Genomic DNA, 20,138 nt, shown 5'->3' on the forward strand with positions numbered 1-20,138 from the left:
AGAAAGTGAGGTGGATCGGTAAACACCTAGTCATGTGACCCATGTGGTCATATGACTTGATGAAAATATTTGTGTATTTTAACTTTCGCAGTAGCCAGTGGCAGTGCCAGGAATTTTTTATGGGGGGGGGATTGGGTGGGAAAAGTGAATTTGAAGGGGACAAAATCAACAACTTTGTGTGCAAAATTGCCACAAAAAGTGGAAATGTTCATATTTTTGGATTTTTTTTAATGGGGGGTGGCGAGGAAAGATGGGGAAAGAGTTCTGACAGGGGGAATTTCCCCCGTGCCCCCAGCACCGCCACTGGTGGTAGCTGTGTTGAGCTTGAAAGCATGAACATTATTATTATTGTTCCATCAAAATGTCCACTTTTACAGTATAGTGAATTGTCAAAACTAAACACCCTATTGTAATTTGATAAAATAGTTCACCGTAGATTGTTATAAAAGATGTCTGTTCAAGGTGCCTCAATATCAAGAAAATATTGTTGCTTCTTTTTCTCCAACAGGAAAAACTACATCATCAAATTGGTTTGTGAAAGGGAATTGTATTTCCATATAAGGCATGATTACATGCTAAAACTGTAATAAATGCCTCAGAAACTGTCAAGAAGTTAATAAAGTCAGTATTTTTAGGACATTCCATGCCCCAATAGACTTAATGGAAGGAAAGAAGATGCTTTACAGTTGGTTGATTATATGACATTGAACTCTAGGTGATTCACAACTGTTATCACAACCCATAGGAAATGTACATCTTGTATTAAGCCAAATAGCCACAGGGTACCGGGCAAACAAGCCAATGTGGATTTCGCAGGATCACCAAAGTGTCGTTTTCACGGGATACGAGACGCGGCGAGGGAGTACCGAAGGCCTTGCTCAAGATGCTTGATAGAGTCTTGATGCTTTTGCTGTTGGGCGATGAACATGATGAAAGGAATAAGGTGGAAAAAACAAGCCAATATGTGAATTGGGACATAGCAATGGTACATTTTGAATGTGTGCATTGTTAGTGATTGAGATTTCCTTTATAGTATCATTCCTATGGCGTAGTTCATTAAACTCCATGTAATTTCATAGCTCAAAGTTTGACCTCAAGTTGTGGGGATGAGATTTTGTACCCAACATATTCAAAGGTTATTCTGTGAATGTACAAACATATTGGGATTACAAAACTGTGTTGTGTGAGATGAGCATGTTGGGATCCTGTTGATTCATTTGTAAGAAGTGGTATAGCTGATGGGGGGAATCCACTGATGAAATGATTGCCTTCCCATGATGCATTGTGCAAAGTGTGCTATTAGTCAAAAAAGGGAAGTAGTGCCACTAGGTAGTACCTTGTTATAATAACACTTGGATGGGGGGGGCAAGCAATTTTTGGCAAGCTGAGAGAGGGGCAAGTGATTTTTGGCACACATTCATGGGGCACATTTTAGATAAAATGCTTTAAAAAGGTTTAGGAAAATAGTACGGAAACACTTAAAATATGCAAGTTTTCCTGCTTGCTGTGTTCGCAATTTTATATCGGGACCATTTAAGGTTTGCAAATTAGGATCCCAAAAATTTGGCGGGGGGGGGGGCAATTTTTGGCGAGCTGGTTGGAAATCTCCCCTGGTTCATAATGATGTGCCAACGATGTATAGCAATTTCTGATGTATCTCCCGGGCGTATCTCCCAGTAATGCATAGCGCAAGTCCCATAATGCATTGTGTGGTCCTGGATTGAATTCAACATGGCTACTTACATACGTCTATGTGCGCTGTGTGATCGCAAGTTTCGAAGCAAAAATTTAACTAATTTGACTACTCCAAGTGCATTTGTTAGAATCTGAAATAATATTTGTGTAAAACATACTTTCATGTACTACTGTAAGTAATTCATTACGAAAGTCTTAAAATTGAGCGATTTTCGAAGCTCAAATTTTGAATGCTGCGATACGGCCAATATCCTGATATTTTTAGAGAAACTAGAATACTGCATGATGGGGCGGCATGATTCTCTGCTGTGGAGTAAATCTTAATTTGAAACACCTAGTAGAAATGACTGTAGACGATATTCTGTGAAGTGTAGAAGCATTTTCAAATCTGTTATTTTGCATCGTTAAGCCCTGAAGCTTCAGACAGGGATTGCTAGTTTGATAAGTTGTCTGAAAATTTCTTAAACTAAATCATGATTTGATTTTTCCTGTAAATAATTGTATTAGCAACATGCTTTTGTATTGTAACAACATCCATTTAACCTAGATACAGTAGTCGACCTAATTAGTGCTCTTCCCTAATTAGTGCCTCTTTGGAGTGATAACTGGCTAAATAAGTGCCCCCTTTGCGATGCACCTGTTACAACAATATTCCATCAACTGTAAGAATAGAATTAACTTTCTGGATCTTCCAAGAGGTTTATGATGATTCATAATATTCAGATATACAACTGTATTTTGAAATTGTGCGATTCTCCATATACATTGGAGCTAGGATATCAATTTCTCTAAACCAAATGAAATTTAGTAATAATGAAATGTGCATTAAAAATGTCATTTATTAGAAGCAAAAGTAATACTTAATTTATTTTTTTATTAAAAAATATATGCAACAAACATAAATGATAGACTAACTATAGAAATGAACTTGTTCTATGCATCCCATTGGGAAAATAGAACATAATATGTACAAATTAGTTTCATGTGCTGTTATAATAGCTTATAATATTATGGTACTTAAATGCTTAAACTAATCTAGAATCGCATTCATGTCATTAGAAGACCACACGCAAGCGACAAGAATTATTGGAACAACATTAGTGAATTTCTTCGCTAGTCATGCTGATGCAAATAATATTCACATTCCAGTGGGATTAAAGAGGGCGTTTTTGTTTTTTGCAGACCAGGAAGTTTTGAACTAGTTTTTGTTATCAGTCCCCGTGTTATGTGTCCAGTCTGTATCGGGGTCCGTATATGGAGATATCAAAATTAATCTTACATTTATTAGCTTGTTTGTCAGTGTTTTGATCTGATCCATGCCTCTTCACTTTCTTTTGAACAAACAGTCAAATAAGCTGATGGAGCCGGCAAACTTTAGAGTCAGCTTTAAGAGCTGGGTCATGAAGTAAATTCAGTTTTAGGTTAAAAATTATCATACAATTTACCAAAGTTATTTGGAATGAAATTGCAATGGTTGGGTTTGATTTTCTGATTCTCACCCAATTTGTAAACTTGTCACCCCACCCCAGACTGCATGTATAGGGTAGAGAAGAAATAAAATTCCACTTCTTTTTCTGTATTTGAAGTAAATTTTCAATCTTACAATAGATGTATCAATCACTTTGAAAGTTAACAACATTATTGCTCAATTCCAAATTCATTATCGTTGAATTACAGTATCAAGACCCAAATGTGCTGTATGTTTCTTATGTCTTGATTTGATAATAAGTAAGTGAATTACATCCCAGCAAATCAAACCACATTTATTATTGAGCCACCCAGGATATTGACTATTGGTTAATATGCTGATGATCAATGTCAAGGTTATCATTAACAGGCTATTCTAGTTGATATCCATACACCCCTGTGGAAGACATGTCCTTAATCTCAGTCCCACACAGGGGTGTAGATTTCAAATAGATTCACTCATTCAGGTATAACCCTATTTGAACTTGCACTCCTTGTCTTAGGGTGTGTATGGATTTCAACTGGAATAGCCTGGCTCAATTTGGTTAATATGTTGATGGTCATTGTCAAGGTTACCATTAATGCTGATTGTTTTCATCTTTGATACAATAATGTGGACATTATAAAGAAATAAAGGCCCACCCAAAGCTGGGGAAATAGAAACTATTAGGTTTATTAGAATTAAGGTTAGAATACAAGATAACTAAAGCAATAGGCCTACAGTAAAAGTGGAAATTTTCGCACAACATTTTATTTTTGTGCTGCCATAAAAAGAACAACATTTGAATATATTCCTTTTGTGCATAGGTAAATGTAAGGAAGCTTACAGAATCACAAATTATAAGAACAAGGGAAACAGCTCAAAATATTCAAAGCACAAAAAATAATCGCACAGAAATTTTCACTGTTAGTGTTACAGTAGTTTGAGAATGGCAAGGAATCATCCTCTTCCTAATTCTGCTTCATGTTAGTCTATGACACACACTATTGCACATGTTTGTTGCATAAAGTTATCAGAATAAATAAAATGGTGATGTTTAATAACTAGTCAAAGAAACTTGGTAGCCACTCAAGTTGAGTTGAGTCATTAGGCCTACTTGGAACCATGTTTGAGTCAAGTGAGGAGTCATTGGTGGGAAAATTCCCGGGAAAATTCAAATCAACATCTTTGCTGAGTTCATTCACCTCTCTTCCTCTGCAGCATTCTTTCTGATGATTGATTGTACGTACATAGCAGATGCCAACTTTTTCATTGTGTTCATAAAACTGTAACAGTAGGCTGTATCTGTAGGCCTAACTGAGACCGTGATTGTAATCAAGTTATGATTTGCTTAATCTCAAGTTGAGACATGCAGGGACACCTATGATTTGAAAAGTGTGCATCCGATTTTCACCAAAACTGCATGTCCAAAATTTGACTCTGAACAAAAACCAGATCTCTGCTTCTTCTGGGGGTTCAGTCAGTTCATATAGCTATTGATATAGCCTAATTTGTTTTTCTGATCTTGTTTTGGTTAACAGAATTTCTTCAAGCACTATTTTTTAGAATTTAGCATATGTCACAGGCATCAATTTTGCCTGTCCCAGGAGCAAACTGCCTGTCCAAAATGACGGGTGCATGGGTGGCTAGCTAACACCCTGGTTGAGACGCTGATGTCTTGATAGCTTTACAAGCCACTCATTTTCATTTTGAAGCATAATAATAACTCTTCCCATATCACACTACTCCGATCCAGTACTCAGGCTGTATCTTTTTTTTTACAGTACAATTGGGGCATGATGAGTGCTGAGACAAGGTGTTGAGTTGTTTAGAAGGTGACAATAGTTTTATCATATCATAATATTGCAATTATGAATACTTGATAAGCTAAATATGCCATAACAACCATGGGTTATTACAGGACAAATTAAATGACAAGCAATAACTTCATTCTGGGTGTGATAGCCAATCTGCTTTAGCATAGAAAAAATGATATGACCAAATTAGTGAGCATAATTTGATAACGGTTAAAAACTGCACATCAGCTGATTTGAGGTTCATGCTTCTCAGTCTGAGTGGTTTGTTTTAGACTGATAAAATTTTTCTTCAGAGATGCCCCATTAACCATTAACCATTTTCAACTCTTTTTGGACAGCACTATCAGTATTGAATGCAAAAAAATTAACATTTCCAACATTTTACTCTATAAAATATTGAGCAGTTGAGGGAGTTTAGTAAATAAGTGACCGCTTACAGCCCGGGGGTACTCAGTACAAATGACCATACGGGACGTGCAAACATGGGTAGCATTTTCAGCCTTCTGGTATATCAATGACCCATTTTCAAAGCCTATTTTGGTGTATGAATGGGTCCTTTTTTCAAAATTTTCTCAATTTTTTCGGAAAACAGCCCAAGTTTCCCTTAATATAGCCAAAATTTTCAAAATTTTCCCAAAATTTTGGGAAAATTTGTAAAAACTAAGACAATTTTGGTTAAATTCGGCCGAAAATTTTGACTTTTGGTATATCAATGGGTCCAAATTTCTTGAAAAATTGGTATATTTATGGGTCCACTTCCAAAATCTCAGCGGCACGTCCCTACCAAAACCAAAGTTGAGAACCCCCCCGGGCTTACAGCAGCATGTGTTATTAAAGTGCAAATGCTGTGATTGAATGTGGATAATTTATGCATTCTAAAGCATTTGACCCTGACATTGCAATTAGGAGAACAGAGAAATAAATGAGAAATAGGAAACTAATAGTTAATACTAAAAGTCTCTTGAACTAAAAATCAAAATCAAATAATTGTAAAAACTGGGTATTTTTTTCGAGGGGTGGGGTATTCAGAATAAGCTTATTCTTGGGCTATTTAATTTATTTTCAAGAAACATTGTGAGTAATATTGTTTCTAACCAATCAAAGAAATTGAAAGAATCTTCCATGTTCAGCAAGATAGAAGGTGTTATTCAAATAACTGAAGGTGTTATTCGAATAACTGTTTTTCGAATAACTGTTTTTCAAATAACTGTTTTTCCTCTGAAACAAAAGGGAAAAAGAGGAAACTAAAGATAGGTGTGAAGCTTCAAGTTATATTATTTCATTAATATCTATATTTGAATCCAAGCTGACATACTTTTGTATTAAATCAAGTTTAGTGTGAAATATGGTTGAGGTTCATTGACAATACATGAGAACACATTTGACCTATTTGTATGATTTGTCTGGGCATTAAAATGGTCAGTTGGACATTTTCCCATGGCCTCATGACCTGAGCCAGTCACAAAGTGTGAACATAACTTATAAATTAATATGTTTGTTTTAAATATATGTAACAAAAACTTGATCCATGTTTGTTTGTTATTTCCTGTATATGAAGTCGGCACTGATAAAATTTATTGAGATGGAAGTTGGAGATGAAAATGGCCTAATGGTGAACAAAGTTTCCTTGAAAAATGAGTGGATGGTCATGTAGATATAATATCTGTACAGCCCGTTTATATACAGTAGGTTACACTTACAGTAAACATGTATGTTTTAACAGCCTTAGAGTTTAAACAGCCTTAGAGTTTAAATCCATACACCCCCTGTGGAAGACATTGCACAGGTGGTGTGGATTCACCCATTCAGGTAACCCCATTTGAAATTTACACTCCCTGTGTGGAAGATTATGGTCATGTCTTCCATAGGGGGTGTATGGATTTCAACTGGAATTGTCCAAACTGATATCAATCTGCAGATTCTGCAGCCTTATTTCCTTTCTGCATTTTTTCTTTGTATCAAAATGGAAACACATTTTAAAAGAGAGAATTCCATTTGAAACTTTCCTATGCAGTGATGATCACTCCTAAAAACAGTAAATTGAAAGTGAAATGGAATGAATCATTTTACTATTTTTGGGTTAAAATTCACCGGACTGTGCTCGTTCATATTTTCCAGATCAGGTGATGGGGGGAAAAGAATCTGGTTACAAGTAATCTTAACATAACAGCTCCTGAAGAAAAGTAAAATAGAAAATTTGTGCAAGAAACAAGATTATCAACTTTTTATAACCAGGTCTCAATTATTGCCAAAGAATTTGGCTCTTAAAGTTGCTACAATGACAGAAGTGGAAATGTTGTTGTGCTAACGCTATACTAATAGATTGTTTGTTGGTTGCCGTCAGCAGAATAACAGAGTATGAATGGCAAAGTTAAAAATGGGCACTTGAGAGTCCAGATTGTTCTGTTCGTGTTACAGCAAGTGTTCGCATTATGAATCAAAATGACCTCATTCTAGTGACATAGTTCAGTAAGTTCCATTGAACAATTACAGCTTATAGGTTAACCTTAAAGTTGTGGAGTGTGAGTTTTTGTAGCCAATACATCCAAAGTTCATTTTGTGAGTGTAAAAGCTAATTGGGGTCAATGAACTGTGTCATGGTGGATTGGAATGGGCTATTCCAGTTGAAATCCATACACCCCATATAGAAGACATGACCTTGATCTTCCACACAGGGAGTGTGAATATCAAATAGGGTTACCTGAATGGGTGACTTCATTTGAAGTCTGCACCCCCTTGTGTAGGAGATTAAGGTCATGTCTTACATAGGGGGTGTGTGGATTTCAACCGGAATAGCCCAGGTCTTGGTGTCAATAACTCAATTTTGTAACGTTGCGCATGGAGTCAAAGTTAACCGTTGAAAAGAAACGCTTGCAAAGGCGAAGAATAGAAGTATGAGCAGTGCAAGGCATTGTGGGTAGTAGCGCCACGAGGGCTTCTATTCACACCTGTATGATGTGTGTAAAATGTTTCGTTAAATTCCTTGTAGGGACGGACAGACAAGATACGTAACTGAATCACAACATGTAATTGAATCAAGTGGGAACTGGCTTTTTCGTAGCATGTTTGTTTTCATTTTGGGCGATACATGATAGCAAAATAGCTGCTTGGTGATGTGTGGATGAAGTTGATAGGTCACCATGATCCGTTTAAAAAGATAATTGCCATACTGATGCGATGGCGAGTATAGTTCCACCATTTTTTTTTTTTTTTTTTGGATTTGGAGAGTCCCTGGACCTAAAGATTATAATACTAGGGTCATATATGGAAAAAGTCTTTTTTTTACCATGAATGATTCTAGCATTTGGCTCTAGGTTCAGGGACACTCCAAACCTGAAAATTTAAATTGGATTAAAAAAAAACCCAATCCTTTAAACTGATGCCTTTCACTAAAGTATTGGTAACTTTTTTACCTTTAAAATAAGCAGAAATTTAGAGCAGATATCTAAATGATTTTGTCATCAATATGCAAGTAAAAGTGTGTAAGTTTTAACATTTTTGAATAGTTCTATTTGAAATTATGGTATTTCAACTTGAATTTGGTGAAGAATTCCTGTAAAATGAGACACACTAGTCTGATGAGTTTCCATATGACGGGTAAAATAACGGGGCTCAGCTGTGTTCCATACTCCCAAATATTATCTTTAGTGAAGAAACATGGCAGCCACTGTAGAAGTCTGATCTTCAGAAAAACTACACCTTAATAAGTCTAGGAAAGGATTTTTGCCTGGCATCAAATTGCCACAACTAGGTCACCTCAGCTTGTAATCAGCAAATTTAAAACATTCTCTGATGCAAGGAATCCTTGTTGCGCTTAAGGGGTGGACTAAGGCATTGTATCCACATTGGATAGACTTAAGGTTAGATTTGGAACACTTTAGGATTATTAACCTGCATTGACTACATAGTCCTGTGATAGGTCATTGCATTTTCTTTCTATGTATAAATTAGTAAAGTTTGTTTTTCATGTGGATTCATTTATATATAAGGGTACTGAAATTTTACAAATTTGCAATTTTTTGCCTAAAAAGTAAAATGGTCAAAATATGCTGTTAATGTGGTCCAAAACACACCCATGCAGTATCAAGATTGGAGGGTGATTGTATGGATCATCACCCTTTTCAAAATATGGGGAGGGTGCATCCCCCATCCCCCTGGAATTACACCTATGTCATTAGCCACTAGTGATCCGCAGCACTATACCTTGGATCACCTTAAGTTTGGTGGTGACACATAATGTCTCTTGAATCGGGAGTGCTTACTTAATTCTGCAGTTACACTTGACTGTCCTGTAAAAATTGCCCCGACCAGCTATCTATGGTAACCCCCTTCGTTCACCAGGTCACTTGTGCCTGGCCGAAGATTTGTCAGCGTTATCTCCGAGATTTCAGCTGTTAATGCCTAAATGTGCTCGACATAAAAAAAAACCATGTAAAGGAACGTATCTCACCACTAAACTTGAGGCTCAGGGCTCGCTTGCGCTACGGATCACAGGCTGCTTTACAGCCGCTCACGCGACACGCTCTCCATTTGTCGGGACATCACAATCCACAGGAACGGGGCCAGTTGTAGTCTTAAGGTTGTAGCTTGATTATAAGCGACCTAGTTTTCCATCTTGTGAAAAATTTCATATCTAGGTAGAGTATTGATGAGCAATCTATACGACGGCATCCCTAAGGACACCAGTCACTTCTGGACTGTTTAACCCCAAGCTTCCTTTTTGCTTTGACTCAAGGCGTAGATCCTGCATGAGGATTAATGAATAGGCTATTATGAAAATAAAAGCAATGAATATAAATGATAGGTCATTGAAATTTCATGATGGTGCCACTTATAGTTCAATTTAAGGAATACTTTATGTCAGACCTCAGGTGTTTTTAGAATTGTATTGGAATGGCAGCCATTTTATCTCATACATTCCCCCCCCCCCCTTAAACAGGGGCATTACGGTCTGTGATGGCACTATATCAGGAAAGCATCAGTTGTCTAGGTGCAAAGCGGCTGTTGCTTGTCAATTCTTGTATGAGGACATTCATTGTTACATAATATTGGATCTGCCTATCTCATAATGACACTTGGACAGTAGCTATTGAAAACAAGAGTTCTCTTTTTCTCTAAATATCGCCAGTGCTGGCTCAGGTCCCTCAGATTACGATGCCTTTATTGAAAGCAGCAATTGTTAGACTGAGGTACCACATGAGCAATATCAGCACTGATATGGGGGGGGGGCATTTCAGCCACTCATGCAGCCTCTGGGTGATGGACCTACCACCTATTATGGGATTGAATGTGTCTCAGCTTCCCTCTGATTTAAGTCACTGAGCAACCCTTGCAGGGACACCAGAGTACCTCAAACTTAACCCTACTAAAACCATAAAAACCTGAAACACTCAACTGCAACTGCTGCTCAAAACCAATTGTTGAACCTATTCAGTGCACTCTAGCGAGGAGTGAGTATGTGAATAATGTCCTCTTGATGAAAGGCTTAGCCTACATCCTTCCTGGACTCTGATTGTCACTTCAGAATTCAACAACCTTAGGACATTTTCATGTATGTCTCAATTGCAGGTTCCAACAGTATGGCAAACATCACATATAATTGATGTGGATCGTTGGATAATGATTATGAGTAAAAGAAGGTTTGAGAACTTAGAAGTCAATTGTAGTCAAGTATAACATAATCTTTTAGTGATTTATATTTATAATAGGTGCTGGGCTGAGTCATGAAAATCAGTTCAATCACAAATTGATATCTAACATGCTATAAGTGTTATTAGTATTACATTAGAAAATGTGTATTCACATCCTAAGATATTGGCCAACTTCATGACTTCATACATTGCTCAGTTTATGTACCACTCAACAGTAAGTGGCTCTAGAGTCACAATATATATAGTTGGTAGGGACAATAAAAAAATATTTGTCAGATATCAGTGGCAAAACTTTGGGAAGGTAAATTTGTATAATGTTTCATGGAAAAAGTATAAACTTTAATTGGCTACTTAACCCAACCCTTATTCTAACTCTAATACTAATGCTATGATCTCAATATCAAAATCTCCAAATCCTACAATTGATACCAGCAAAGTTCAGCACGGGCCCTGTTGTTGGACCCTGTTGTTCTAAACCTTATCCCTAACCTGCATGACCCTAAAAATCAAAGCTTAGTGATATTGTAAAGTCTTTCCCTTGGTTTAAGTTTGGCCCAAAGTGTCGAGGCCATCTAGAGTTGGCTATACAATTAGTCAAGTACCTACAGAGCATTCATGCAGTTTATGAAAGCCTTATTCCAAGCCATTGGAATATTGAATGGTCATTTCCATGAGGAAGAATGTGGATCTCTTTAAATCTGCCAAAATATATCTGCATTGTAGAAATACTACACATAAGCACCATACAGTCAACCTGTTCTGGCAGTCCTGACACCCAGGACAACCCTTATTCTGAAAGCATATTTTACGAGCTTTTATACTTCTGTTTGCAACTCATAAAATGTAAAATGACAACTCTTTCTTTAGTCAGATCTGTAGATAGATTCCTTTCATTTATAACATTATTTGATACATACATCAAATTGAATGATGATTTCCAAGTTCAAATCCCTGTAGATCCTTATATGATTGCAACAATTAGTCATATCAATGTAAGGGAGGAAGATTGCCAACAATATGTAGAAATTGAATTAGCTGTGTTTCCTCATAGCCAAAATCTTTGCATGCATGCGTATGTTCTTATTCATAAAAGCTTACATTGAATAACACAGGTGGCCCATAGACTGAATAAGGGGTGACAACTCTCTAGTCCAAAGGTTCCCTAGTCCGAAGGTTCCCTAGTCCGAAGGTTCACTAGTCCGAACACGTAATTTACCATTCGCTAGTCTGAATTCTGAAAAAAGTTTGCTAGTCCGAATATCGGGTTCTCTAGTCTAGAATAAGGCTCGCTAACCCTAACCCCAACCCTAACTCTAACCCTAACTCTAACCCTAACACTAACCCTAACCCTAACCCTAAACACTAACCCTAACCTTAACCCTAATACTAACCCTAACCCTTATTCTATATTCGGACTAGAGAACCTTCAGATTAGTGAACTTAATTTGGTTTTCGGACTAGCGAGAAAACCTTCGGACTAGAGAGAAGCTACAGAATTATTGGGGGGGGGGGGGCATATTTGTGACAAGTTGAAAATGTTCAAAGTGAAGCTATAATACATGGATCCTTGGTTTCTCTATCGGAAATCAGATATCTTACCCTTCCCAGAATCCTTTGCAATATAATACATCCCCTCATTTCAACAAATGACGCTCCCATTACTTTGTAGGGCCTACAGGTTTCTTTTGTTTTCATTTTGAGAATGGACTGGCTGAACAAGGGTCACTAGTCAAGAAATAAACATATTTTGCAAGATCTGGATGTGCTCTGTTCATTAAGGTATGTTTCGTCTCTATCGACCAATGTGGCACAATATAGCAAATCAGTACAGAAAATTGAAATGGAAGAAATGCATTATGGGAGGTGTCAGATATCATCTCTGATCGGAAATTAATTTTGATAGAAGTCCCTTCCCACAAAGATATATTCGTATTGTATTACAAAGGAGATGGATTAACAGCTACCGCCAAGCTTTATTTATTGTTATGCAATACGATGTATACGTATTAGGCCCCCCCCAAAAAAAAGGTTTGTCTCAAAGCTCACGAGAAATTTAAAAACAAATGCGAAATGCGATATTTTTATTTTTTTAAATTTTTTATTCCAGACTTTTTTCATGGTATTTTGAGAAAAAGTCTGATTTTACCGATTTTTCTCTGGAAAAACTAAAAATTTTTTTTTTGAAATAAAAAAATTTCCGCATTTGTTTTTTGTCAAACCGTGGGATTTTACAAACGCGCGCGCAAGCTTTGAGATGAACCTTTTTTTTATTTTGCCTTACCTTGTAGAAAGGAATTTTGGTCGAACCGGAACTGACTTCCCTCAGAGAAACCCAGATTCCATGTATCGAAGCCATTTGGTGCATCATTTTTAACGAATGTGGGTTTATATGGACTGTATAGGCAAATTTGCTTGGCAATGTGGGCATTTTTTGGGGGATGTTGGGATTTTGGACTGTCATCACTTACGTCAAACGTAAGTTACCACCCCCTTTCGCATTGAAGGGTTACTAAGTTTTCAATACTTGTAATTGTGACATATCGAGGTATATTGGTCGACAGTATTAGTCATTTAATTGCTATCATTTCTTTCTGGTGCTCTTCATATTTGTCAAGTTAATGGAAACTGTCATATTGTCTTGAATGTCTATACCCAACTGTCTGGCATGGGGCCTGTGTTGAATGTTTATGTTGACAAGCAATATCTTTATTCTGTCATTACTGTTAAGGTGGACATTATTTTTGCGCTTCATTTATTTTTGCACGTACCTTGCTTGTTTCAAGAACGTTTTCCCCATTTAGGTTCAGATTCAAATTAACTTAACTTTGACACAGATGTTTGAAATTTACATTGAAATAACATGCCCTAAATTGTTGGCTGCATCTTTCCATTTGTTATGTAATCATGGTAGTACTAATATTGGAAGAGATACAAATGTACCATTATATAGTTTGAAGGATACCCTTTCTTTGCTGTAAAAACTATACTTGGCATATATTGTAGTACCTTTAATAATGATAATGATGAAAATGGCTTACTGCCATGGAAGTGGTTTACCTACTTCTTGATGATCTGCCGATTCTAAGTGGTCAGAGATGATTGAATTTAAGGAGAACATTCCAACAGTTGGTTGCAACAAAATTGCCTTTTTTGATTGCTTTTTTGTAACTAGCCTAATCCAAGGCACTACCCCCTCCCACTATCCCCCATGTTCCCATTTACCCGTTACCTTATTCATCATGACAAACTTCTGTCAACTTGCAAAAGAAATATCATTAATTTCACCGAAAATGACAATATTTAAGCATCTAAACAACGCATCTCCCAAAGCAACACCAATGTGTCACACACTATTTTCCTCTTCCCCTCAGCCGCTCATCACCAAGAACTGACTCAACCACATCAACCTAAATCTGTAGCTGATGAGGAAATGGAAACAAATAGGAAATGAACTGCATATATGTTTAATGTTACATCTGGTTCCTTGGCCTGTCTATTATTGTATAAATCATTCAAAGATCGTTAGGGCAGATTCATACTTTATAATTTATATATTTGATGTCGAATATTCTATACAAAATCATGCAACAAGTATTTGCTATAAAACTGTTTCAATTCAAATTTTATCTTGTAACAAACAATTCGTATAGTAGAAGTTAAACATGACTGGAAATAGAATGTAAAAAGATTGAATAACAAATTATCTATATGGTATAGGCCTACATACGCCTAGGTTTTTAGACACTTACATTGGCACATGGTGGCCTGTGTGAAACTGTGCCCCTAGGAAATATATTATCTGAGTTCTTAGTTTCTTGCTTGGATTATGAGGTCAGAATTGAGACTTTTGGTCCTCTGTTTGAACCTTGAGGTACACACCAATCATTGTTGGGAAACATTACCAAGATAATGCCCCATTATACCGATGGTATTCCATTGCTATATCCATGTGTCTATACTAGATCTATGTACATGTTGCACATGAAAATTCAATCAGTGGGCTTTTGATTCAAAAAGATGATAAAGATGGCACTCATTTTCAGAAGAAGGATATGTCCTGTTAGTATATCAGTTTTAATTGCTTCAAGCAAAGTTAAATAAAAGTCACAGCAAAAATAGGAATTTTTGATCATAAATGCATGACTAGAATGGTACGTCAAGGTGCATTCACCATAAAGGAAGGGATGATCTTGTCCCTGAGGTGTTTCTAGAGTGTTTATAATGATCTTTGTTTACTTAATCATGTGAAACGCAGGAAATGTAGGAAATTGTCAGATCGCATCCAGAAGTTCCTCTTGTCTTGATCTTTGTTGGAAAAAATACTTTCCATTTCAAAATGTGGAACATTGGGCTATTCCAGTTGAAATCCATACACCACCCATGGAAAACATGACCTTAATCTCCAACACAGGGAGTGTGAATTTCAAATGGGGTTACCTGAATGGATGGCTCCATTTGAAATTCAATCTCCTTGTGTGTGAGATTAAGGTCATGACTTCAACAGGGGGTGTATGTATTTCAATGGGAATAGCCCATTTAACATTTCATAACATGATTTGCTATGTAGGTGTAGAGCTTCTATCAAACATGATTTTTATATAGGTTCTACCCCTCGTCCCCTTTTTCTTGTACTTTTTTATATTTTTTTGAATAAGTATTTTTTAAACATGATAGTGATTATGAATTGGTCTACTTATCCTCACAGTTGTTTATTAGGTGAAGATGTTAAGGCAAAAATGTGTACAGAAATCTGTAATTGTTCAACCCTTTAAACAATGTGGTACCTAAGAGTCTGATGTTGCACACAAAATGATGTACTTAGCTTTCTCTCTATAGGAATAAATAAAGTAACTAAATGCCTTCATTTATCAATGCCTCTGAGTACTTTGTGGGTCTTCTTTCATGGTGAACTCATTCTGATAATCAGGTTCAATTTGATTTCTTTTGTAGATTTTAAAGAAACCCCAAACAAGTCCTTTCAAGTGGAAATATTTTATTACTCTTCGTGGAAATAAATGCTTAAGATGAAAAACAAATTTGATGGACTAAAGACAATTTGAGCGCTGTATTATGGCGAGAGATGCATTAGCTTGATGGTGTAATGATGCCGCGTGTCTCATAGGTGCCTCAAAGCATCTTCACTTTTGCAAGCACGGTTATGCGAGACGAAAATAGCCCAAGCTTATGCCCGCACATCCGCGATCAATGCCAATATTTATGGCCACGTCTTTGAGCTTTTATATCCAAATTTCATCTGTATGTACCCCATAAAGGAAATGCATTAAAAACAATGAAATATCAGTGTCGGTTAAAAGCAATATAATGTTCAGCTTAATTTGATGTCGTTGAACTTTTCAGTAAAACACCGGATTGAAATAAATCAGCTGTGATTATTTATAGACAAAATGTTGTGCATATCTGTGTGAAGATTGGGGAAGCGGTGGCGGCGGTAGTGAAAAGGCTAAAGCCTCGTGAACAGTTACGATCGATACGAGTTTGATGGTGGTGTTTTCAGGATGATGCCTGAATCAATACTTGTTGATATGACAGTTCCACGCAGGCAATGAGCTCCGGGGGGATGATGATTGGGAGAAGATATTGCCATCATCGTAGTGTACTTCAGCGAAGACGATGACAGATATTTTGTTATGATGGTACATTTGTTGATGGGGTGATTTGTTGTGGCACGTTTTATGTTAGCATAAGGCGCTGTGAGTCAATAGGGGTTAGTCACATTAAATGTCATTGGATCAACACCAACATTTATGTGTAATCAAATTTGATTGGGTAATTCAATTGTTTAGTTTGATGAAACATTTTGATTCATTTATTGTTATCGTTGAAAGCTAGCAATTTATTGTGATGCATAGTATGCATAGTCTATAGAAAAATTTTCTTTCTAAAATATTTTGTATCAGCAATTTTCTTGAACTGGCAGCAGTTTAAGCTTTAGATAGTTAAGACAACAAGGAACGTTGAATCTTATCTTCACAACTTTGAAACATGATATCAAAGATGGGGTTTTAATTAGTTCATTAACAACTAATTAAGTTGATGAGTCTGTTTCTTTGTTTTATATAATTGATTATGATTAATAAACATTGATGCATCAGCCAAATTAAATAAAAGCAATCAATTTCCAACAATTTTGAGTACGTATTTTCCCTTTTATATCAAATAATTTCAATGAGTAAAAATGAACGAACTTTTTAATTACTCATAATCATGATAATAGCAGGTAGCCTAATTGTCATGATAAATTTGTCTACATTATGTAACATGATCAAGGAAAATAAGTCTTATGTCAAAAATATCAAATTTCAAGTTTTTTACATCATTTACAAGCCCTTTAAAACTACTATATTTTGATGTAAACCCATGAAAATTTAACTTCTGGTTACCAAGTTATAGGTAGTTTATCAGTTGCTGAATAAGAATTTGAGCCTTTTTTTACCGTAAAGCTTCATTCCATGAAGCATTTCTCTCGTATTTGATCAGCTTCTACTCTTCCCTGAAAAAATCATTTTAATACCAAATCTAATCACCATGGAATTCACCATATCCCGTCCAGCTCATATTGGGTGCCCCATTCCTTTTTTGAAGAAATTTTTATTTACCACTAGCTCAAAAGCAACATTAGCGGCATTAGGCTGATTCTCATTGATTTCATCACATCATTGTTGCCTTTGTTCATAAGCAAAAGATGAATAACTGCATTGATTTTACTTATTAAATCACTGTTTGCTCAGTAAATATCTTGTTCACTTGATTAAATCACAGTTTGTCTCTCATTGTAATGTCCGCTAAACCATTGCCATGCATCAGATCATTGAAGGGTCAGTTCTGTCTCACCTGTCCAAAACCGCATGGAGAGGCCAATGAACTGTGGAGATGTTCTCAATGGAACAGGTATCATGATCTAAGTTAGCATACCTTAAGTGCTTGTTGATGTATCATAAGTGTTATCATGGCCAGAAAAATCAGGGTTGCTGAAAATTGCAGCCCAAATTGTGGGTAATACCACCTTAAAGTCACCAATTTTTCTCTTAACTATTGATTTCTATGGGATAAATCACCCAATATTTTGTTCTTAACCATTGGTGCTATGAAACAGGACATTGTCAAAAGTGGCAGCGAAAATCTTCAAAATTCACCCAATTGGGCTATCAAATGACAAAGTTTGGCAACTCTGCTGGCAATTTGAGTGCTTAATTAAGCGAACACTTAACATTAGAAAGATTAACGGAGTGTAAAGATGAATTAATCTGTGGTGACATTGTATCTCCTTGGCTGAGCAAAATCACTGATAGCTTCCTTGAAGCGATCATCAGTCACTGAACATGCCGCGAGCGCTGTCAGGAAGGGAGAGTTTTATGTGGGGATGAAATTTTGTCGGAATTTTTGTTTTGGCATTTGTGGAAAAAATGTTTTAAAGATTGAGTGCAAGAAGATCATAATATTCTATTATTTTTCCCATGGGGCACTACTGCCTTCTTACAGTGCTCCTGATTGGTTACTTTCATAATTATATGGTATAATCATCTGAGTAACCAATCAAAATAGAGCTTTTAGATGTCATGTCATGGCATTTTCAGCCCTGCTGGCTATACCATATCTCTGATTGGCTCAAAACATGGCATAGCCCTCCTTGTGCCGACCAATCAAAATAGTTCTTTGAGGCCAATAATTTGACCGGTATACATGTAGTGCCCATTGGGGTTAAAAATTGTTAATATTTCAAAATGAGTGAAAATAAAATGTTTGGTAAATAAAGTGTGGCTTTGGAGTGTGTTGTTCTTGTTAAACTCCTGTAGATGGCACTTGTGACAGGTCGGTGTCTCTTGAGATTGATTTAAGTGAGTAACGAGATTATCAGCCTCATCTTGTACATATGGATGGATGATCAAATCGGTCATCATCGGTCCCGTCATCAGTGACCAAGCTGGTGGTGGTCATTTTGTGTGTGTGTGTGTGGGGGCGCTTTGTGTATTTATTTCATTTCATTTTATTTTATTTCATATTTATTCAAAATAACATCGTGGCAAAGAGCCAAATTGCGTTACTTTTTACAATATTAAAACATCAAAAAATTATTTACTATTATTACACATAAAAGTTATTAAAATCCAATATTACAAGAAATAAGCATAAGAAAAACATATATTATGGTGTCAACTGAGGACATACATCTATCGATATTTCTCTACATAAATGAGGATATACCTGTGCATCATAATAACTTCAAATATTGTGCTATATCACATGTTTTGAAAAATCACATTGTGCGTCATTTTGAACCAGTTTAAATGACACTTCTTAACAAATGTAAATTGCTATCAACTGCGTCGTCTGCTAGTTTACATAGGTTTACTATGGTTTCCGAATTCCACAGCCTTACTCATGCTTTAATAAATGTATACTATAGACATACTTTTATCCTAAATTTATTGTGTTGTCAGATTTTTGTTTTTATCAGATTGCTTTCTTGTTTGCCATGCTTGTTCCCAAGATGTAAAAATAACAAAAATATGAATTTTGATGAATTTTAGTTTGTTCTGGTATGACCTAAAAAACTCAAGTTTGTTTTTGGTAGGGCTGTGCTACTGAAAATTTGAAAGTGGCCCATCAATATACCAATTTTTAAAGAAATTTGGACCCATCGATATACCGAAAGTCACAATTTTTGGCCAAATTTAACACAAATTGACGGTCTTGAAATTTTTTACACCTCTTTAAACAAATTTGGGGACCGTGAGTGAGGCAAAATTTTGCTATTTTCCGAAGCAAAAAAAAATAGAAAAGTTTTAAAAAAGCACCCATACATATACCAAAATTGGCCTAGCAAATACTCCAAATGGCCAAAATGCTACCCATGATTGTGGCATGTCCCCGTATGGTCATTTGTATACTGACTACCCCCGTGGCAAAGCACTGGATATGTTTTTTAAGCGTTTGAGCATTAAGCATTTGAGACTGTGGCGTACATGTACCCAATCACACCTGCAGACGTATGAAAAACATCCATTACAATATTGTTAGCGCTCGTTTATCTACATATCATAAACCTGATTGGCTATGTTAATGAAACTGCACGTTCTCTCTTATTTGTGTGTTAGTTAATTATACAGGTTCTAGTTTTCCCCCTTTGCTTCTAAACCTTAGGGCCCTATTAGTTACGAAATTCTATTTATGGTTAATTTGTTTTGCTTGAGGGAACGTTAAAAAAAGGTATTAACGATTTTGATGAGGTGATGTAGTTTTTTTCAACCCAGTGTTGTCACTTGCAGGTGTGTTGTATGAATTGAGCCATTCTAGTTGAAATCTTTACTCCCCTTATGGAAGACATGACCTTAATCTTCTACACAGGGAGTGTGAATTTCAAACTGGATTACCTGATGGGCGTCTCCATTTGCAATTTTCAAACTTTGTGTGGGAGATTAAGGTCATGTCTTCCATAGGGGGTGTATGGATTTCAACTGGAATAGCCTAATAATGTAGCCATACATAGGCCTATTTAGAAAAAAAAAG

The 20,138-nt window shown here is 36.3% G+C and overlaps 1 protein-coding gene across 2 annotated transcripts in view; it reads left to right on the forward strand.

Annotated features, from left to right (window-relative positions):
- The window catches only part of LOC140164918 (netrin-1-like), a 183,590-nt gene that overhangs the window by 103,027 nt on the left and 60,425 nt on the right, over positions 1-20,138 (forward strand). The gene's annotated exons all lie outside the window — the stretch shown is intronic.

The sequence above is a fragment of the Amphiura filiformis genome, chromosome 11 (genome assembly GCF_039555335.1).
Source record: "Amphiura filiformis chromosome 11, Afil_fr2py, whole genome shotgun sequence".
Lineage (NCBI taxonomy): Eukaryota > Metazoa > Echinodermata > Ophiuroidea > Amphilepidida > Amphiuridae > Amphiura > Amphiura filiformis.